The following is a 6,507-nucleotide window of genomic DNA, read 5'->3' as shown; positions in this document are numbered from 1 at the left end:
TGGTTAGGGTGTTATATATGATTTGAGGAAGCTTGCTCTGCTGTCCCTTTTTGTCAGCCACCTCCTCAGAGGGTGTGGCCAGGACAAACCACACAGCCCCTCCCTCACCACCTCGTGCAAACCAACAGTCTCAAGGGGAGAGAAGACCGTAGTGGGCAGCCTGGGGGTGAATGGGAGCCGGGGGCGGGGGGTGGGGGGTGGCCCATTGGCTTTGGTGGTAGATAGACTGTGAACTTTGTGGGCCAGTAAGTTCTGAGCGGTCTCAAGTTTTGTTTTAGCACCCAGTTACCCCTCCTCAATAGTCATGCCACTGCGGAGTGGGCTGTCTACCTCATATGTAGGGATCACTTTTTGGAGAGTGCTGGGCTCTCTAGGCTGCCGTTAACTGCACTCCCGCCTCTTCAACCCCACTATCTTCACCGACGGGACTTCCGGCAGCCATGTTGGACAGGATCGCAGGCACCGTAGCTGCAGTTGAGTGCACCTCAGGTGAGCACGATGACAGAACCGAGGGGTAGGGTGAAGAAGATTTTAGTACCTCCCTCTCACCCCCCATGCCACCTCCGGACTCCCTCTGTTTTCAACCAGCCCGTGTAGAATTCTGGAGCATTCTGTGGGTAAATAGCTGACTCATAGTGGCGCAGCTGACGGGTTTTGCACAAATAGACCCTGACAGCACCTTGCCCGGGCTTGCACGTTTTACAGGCTGCTCCTGGCCCTGGGGCTTCTCTTTTGCTTTGGCATAGGATACCCTTGCAAGTTCTGTACTTAAACATGTACAGCCTGGGAATATGGGGGTAGTTAGCGCCCATGGGGCTACTCTTGACCAGAGGAGGGTGGAAGCAGAGAGCTTCCAGGTGGGAAGTTCTGAGAGACATTTCATGAGGGCTTCCAGGAAGGCTCCAGTGGGACTGAGTACCAGCTGCCTGCAGCGGAGGCCAGCGTGGTAAAGCACCCTTGCACTGGCTTTTCTTTCTTCCCTGTCTCAATCCTCCCGTTCTGCAACACTGGACTATATTCCCAATAAACTAGACCTTTGTTTCCAGCTTTGCTTTCTGGATACTCCGGGCTAAGACAGGAGGGATGTTCTTATGGTAGAGATACAATGGTTTTCTATCTAAATTAGTAAAGTAGAAAGGTGAGTCAATTTAGAGGAAGAAAAATGACAGTAGATGTGATACCTGAATACGGTAAACATCGTGAATGTGGAGCAGAAGTGTCTGAACTACCGACTTCAGGCTATTAGAAAGTAGCCTTTCCTGGCAAAAATCACAGTGTAAGCTGCCATCTATCCTAATATTTTCAGGGTTAAGGAAGGCACTGAGATCCCTTTAAATTAAAAGCCGACAGGGAAGGATGACAGTTGAGGCCTCTGGATGTCCACGGGGTGGACAATCATCCTGAAGGAAGAGGAGGAAAGAATAAAGGCTTTTCCACTTCATGACTGTGCTTAGGCTCTGACAGGGCCTGTGCTCTGGCGGATACAGGACTTCGCTGGGGGAAATATGTCCCAATGCTCAGCTCATGCCCTGGCCTCAAAAAATTGAGGACTGCCTTTGAGACAAATCTTAGGCACAGAGTGAGTGGCAGCTTCTCTGATGTGATCTGCTGGGTCCGCTCCCACCTGACCCCTCCTGGTGTAGTATCCACAGCGCCGTGCTTCCCTGCCACCCACAGGACGCTGCTGTTTGGGCTACGGCGGTGTCTTCAGACTGAGATACTTCTACCCCCAAGGGCACGTGCAGATTTTCAAAGGATATGCAGGCCCTGGTAATTTTAAGAGAATCCATTTCCAGATTTTCAGTTTCTTTATGGACTCTTTTGTAAAACTTACCTGCAGTGGGAAGGACCTTGTCTTTCTCCCTATTAGAAGAGAAAGGCTCTGACCCAACTTGAATGTTACTAGGGCGCCATGTTCTGGAAAGTGAAAAAACTTCAGGGTGCCAAAGAAAGACACAATTTGAAATCCTGGTGTTTTAATCAATGCTGCCTCCTTATATCAAGACAATATAAGCCCAAGGGAGGGTCTCACGTCCCTCCCATCTCGTCCGTGTTTCTGTGGAGGTAGTATGTGGCATTAGACACAGATGTACTGTAGGGTCGGGTGGCAGGAGTGGCGGCAGCGTTTACTGAAGAAACGTGGCCTCTTCTACTTCCTGTCTATTGGCAAAGACACCATCTCTCCTGAGGCAGCCAGAAAGAGCAAAGAGAGCGTGGGTAAGAGACAGGGAAGGCACAGACACCTTGCCTTGACCGGTGACAAGTTTGTGGCAGGGTTCAGTGGGTGGCTGCTCTGTCTTAGATTTGGAATATTCAAGCTCTATAAAGCATGTCAGGCAAGACTTTCTGTGACAGTGGCTCACTGTGTTTTCATCTCCTCTTCGAGGAAAAAAAGCTTGGTGAGCATTTTCATTCTTCTGTGTCTTGGTCTGAGTGTCAGCTGTATATTTTGAATCATGATGAGGAAGGATGTAACAACTTCTACCTTACAGTTGCAGTGACTTTCAACCTCTCAGTGGAGGGGCTGAAATGCTCTTCTGGCTCCTGTCCCTGCTTCAATCAAACTTGCTTATAACCTGCACCCAGCATGGGGTGGCTAGATCTAGGCTTTCAGACCATGGTGCTCCCCACCTGTGCCACGGTCTGCTCAAGCTGGTAGAAACGTCATCAGTGTGAAGAGTGGTCACCTCTTCCTCTTTGAATGCCGTCACACTCTTTCTGCTTCTCTGAAATGGAAATCACTGGAATTCTTAAAGTGAGAAGAGAAGTGGACATTCAGAGTTAACCCTTGTCCAAACTGTCCCTACTGCCCACTGCCCCTTTTCTCCCTGCGTTTGGCACTATATTCTCTCTGCCTGGAAACCTTGACAGTTCCTTAACTTTCCAGATGCCTTTTCCCTGTCCCTTTGCCCATCCAAACATCTTCCTTCCTGACAGGACCAGACCAAATGCCAGTTCTGCAAGAAGCTCTCACTGACTCTTCTAATCCCCATCTGTTCTTTCCTTTCCCTTTGCTTCTAATGCGTGTACCATTCCTTTGGCATGTCAAGCCAATTCCCCTCAAATTTATTGAGTTTGTACTGTGAGCCCAGAACTGTGCCAAGCACTGGGGAAGCAAAGGGGTGTAGAATGGGAGAAATAAGAACAAGGTGGAGGGACCCTAAGCAAAAGAAGCAAGCAATAGCAGAAGAAAGGAGCAGAGCAATGAGCTGAATGGCAGTGTGCAGAATGGGCAGATGCCCCCCAACCTCCCCCAGAGCAGGAGCTCAACTTCTGTAAGTCACCCTTTCCTAACCTTGCATTGGATTAGATTTTGAACCTTCTTTGGCACACTTCCTACCAGATGGCCTAGGCCTCTCTGCTTCTCCCTGTCCTGCTGGGATTTCCCACAGGGTGGGAAGCTCAGCTGCCCAGCTGACTCCCCAAGCTCCCCTCCCAGGGTTTTCCATGGGTCTCTGATGGTCCGGCCTGTAGCAGACTTCCCTGCTCCCCGGCTGGCTCTCAGTGGGTAGAAATACAGCTTCCAGGAAATGGAGAGTAACCACTCCTGTGGTGAAGCCTGGGGTGAGGAATCTAGAAAGATCGAAACCAATGACCTCACAAAGGCAGCCGGTTTAGGCAGATTTCGTAGTGGTGTCCCCCGCTGTGGCCCCGAGAAATCAGTCCAAAGCTGGAGGGATTTAGTCTGAGAGCACTGTTAAAGCCCTTCCCTCCATCAAATTCTGCCTTCATGGTGCTACTTGCTCTCTGCAGGGGCTTCAGATAGTCACATGCCTTCTCGCACTCGAATAGCAGCTGAATGTCTGTGCAAGGTGTGCTTTAAATGGTGCTGTTTCTGGGAAGACCTGCTGAGAGATGAATTTCCTTTTCCATTCAAGCTATGCAATTTCTCTTTAATTTTATGACTAGAATTCAGCTACTACTCCCCGTCCCCCTTTTTGAAGTCCAGTGACCATGACCTTTTGTTTTGACCTTTTGGTTTTCCCCTTCAGTTTATATTACACTGTCAATAAGAAGCAAATGGCAATTGTCACTTCACTTTTCAGAAAAATAGTCCACGTGGAAGAAAGAGGAGAAGGGGGAGGAAGGGACAAGCGGGGGAGGAAGAAGAGGAAAAACTTGAAGAAGAAAGGAGGAGGAAGGTTGAAGGAGGGCCATTACTCCATTGTAGGGGTGGATAAATGGCTTAGTGTGTTTAAGCAGTAAATAACACACTACTGTTAAATCTTTAATTCCCACGACCTTTAATTCATTGAGGTTTGCTTTCATGGCACTACACTGTCCCGTTTTGAAAGCACCAGGATCATTTTGGCGGCTTCTTCTCCTGCCTGGTGGTTGGCTCCTTACTATGTTTCTCAGGGGACAAGGAAAATGAAATAGGAAACTGAAAAGAGTGAATTTGTAAATTTGTTAACAGCTCAGGTGGACAGTGTGGGTGGGGGACGGCAGCCAACAGCTTTAGTGACCCTTAATTCTCCCCGAATCCTAGCACATGGACTGGCCAGGATCCCAGGGCAGGTCCCTACCCTCAGGCACAGAAGCCTCAAGTCTCCCGGACACAGTGCTGGTCTTTTCCTTTCTTAAAGGATTGCACACTTGGGGCGCCTGGGTGGCGCAGTCGTTAAGCGTCTGCCTTTGGCTCAGGGCGTGATCCCGGCGTTCTGGGATCGAGCCCCACATCAGGCTCCTCCGCTAGGAGCCTGCTTCTTCCTCTCCCACTCCCCCTGCTTGTGTTCCCTCTCTTGCTGGCTGTCTCTCTCTGTCAAATAAAGAAATTAAATCTTTAAAAAAAAAATGATTTCACACTAAAATGCTGCGAGATCCTTCGAAAGGTACTCTTTCCAGTTTTGTCAGAAAAAAAATTCTTCCCGGGGCGCCTGGGTGGCACAGCGGTACAGCGGTTAAGCGTCTGCCTTCGGCTCAGGGCGTGATCCCGGCGTTATGGGATCGAGCCCCACATCAGGCTCCTCCGCTATGAGCCTGCTTCTTCCTCTCCCACTCCCCCTGCTTGTGTTCCCTCTCTCGCTGGCTGTCTCTATCTCTGTCAAATAAATAAATAAAATCTTTAAAAAAAAAAAAAAATTCTTCCCTAAACACAACCAAACTATCTTCTGCTTTACTTTAAACTTATTTTCTCTCGTCCAGTCATCCACAGAAGTGGGGTGGTGGGCATTTATGTCCGTTACAAGCTCAAAACAAAGAAAGAGAAACACTTCAGGGCGATAGAGAATCATTAGCCAGCTCTTCAAATCCATTCGCTCTGCGTGAAAAAAAATCTCAGCTCTGCATTGCCCTTTTCTCTTGAGTCGTCAGGTTAGCATCCTTTTCCTTACTGCTTGTTACTTGTCTCTGGATCCATTTTCTACACTTAGTTTCCACCTGAATGGAATAATATATCGATAAGGATTTGGGCTCATTTAGAAAAAATCCACATAAATAATTCCTGGCCATGGTATGTCATATTTCCATCCATTATTTCCACAATTTCCACTCAATATTTCCACGAATATTTTGTTGGCATTTTCACCCTCCTGCAGAGACATAGTTAGCTCGTTGCTCTGGGTCAAGCAACTGTGCTTCATTTGGGGAGAAAAGGCCGACCTAAACTTGCATGTTTGGTTTCCTTTTTTTTTTCTTTTGCGTCTCCTGTGCGCTGTTTGGATTTTTTCTGGGCTTCTGGCAACTTTAGTTTATCGTTATCTTATTAAGCTTCAAAACAGCACAGGTGTAATTTTCTCTGGATGCTTTCTCTGAACACTCCAAGCTGACAATGTCTCCCTCATATCTGCTGACCTTGTATCTTGAACATTCCCTCTTGTTACAGTCTCGTGGCCTGATGTCATTATGCTCTACCAAGTCTCCTCTATGAGTGTGCTTTTTGCCTTACCTCTGTCACTGCAAGGAGCACCTAGCAACGTGCCCGGCACATTTTACAGGCTGTCTTCGTAAGTGTTCTCCAAAGAAACAGAACCAATGTGTATACACGTGGAGAGAAAGTGGTTCTAAGGAACTGACTCACCTGATTGTGGAGTTTGGCAAGTTCAAATCTGCAAAGTAGGCCAGCAGGCTGGAGACCCAGGGAGGCGCAGACACTGCAGCTCGAGTCTGGATGCAAAATGAATAACCTTTTTAGAATTTCTAAAAAAGAAAAGGAAGAGAGTTTTATTTGAGCCCAAGTTAGGCCAGCTGCCTGGGATGCACAGTCCTCACAAAGAAGAGAAGGCTCCTGTAAGGGAGCATTTGGGGTAGGGTTATGTGTGTTTTTACGTAAAAACTTACAAATTATTAGATGAAGGACACTTCAGAAAGCTGCAGACCTTTAGTTTCTAATATATGCAGGGCTGTATGACTTTAATCTTATGGGAAGGAGGGAAATCTCTTACTTTTTCTTGTCTTTTGTGTTCAGAAGACACCTTTGTGGTGATTTTCTTTAACAAAGCAGAAGTACAAGGTATGCTCGGGACAGAAATAGAGCCCATGCTTTGAGGTATTGCTGAATCAGTTTGA

This window comes from Ursus arctos, unplaced genomic scaffold (assembly GCF_023065955.2).
Source record: "Ursus arctos isolate Adak ecotype North America unplaced genomic scaffold, UrsArc2.0 scaffold_4, whole genome shotgun sequence".
Taxonomy (NCBI): domain Eukaryota; kingdom Metazoa; phylum Chordata; class Mammalia; order Carnivora; family Ursidae; genus Ursus; species Ursus arctos.
This window is presented reverse-complemented; position numbering follows the sequence as displayed.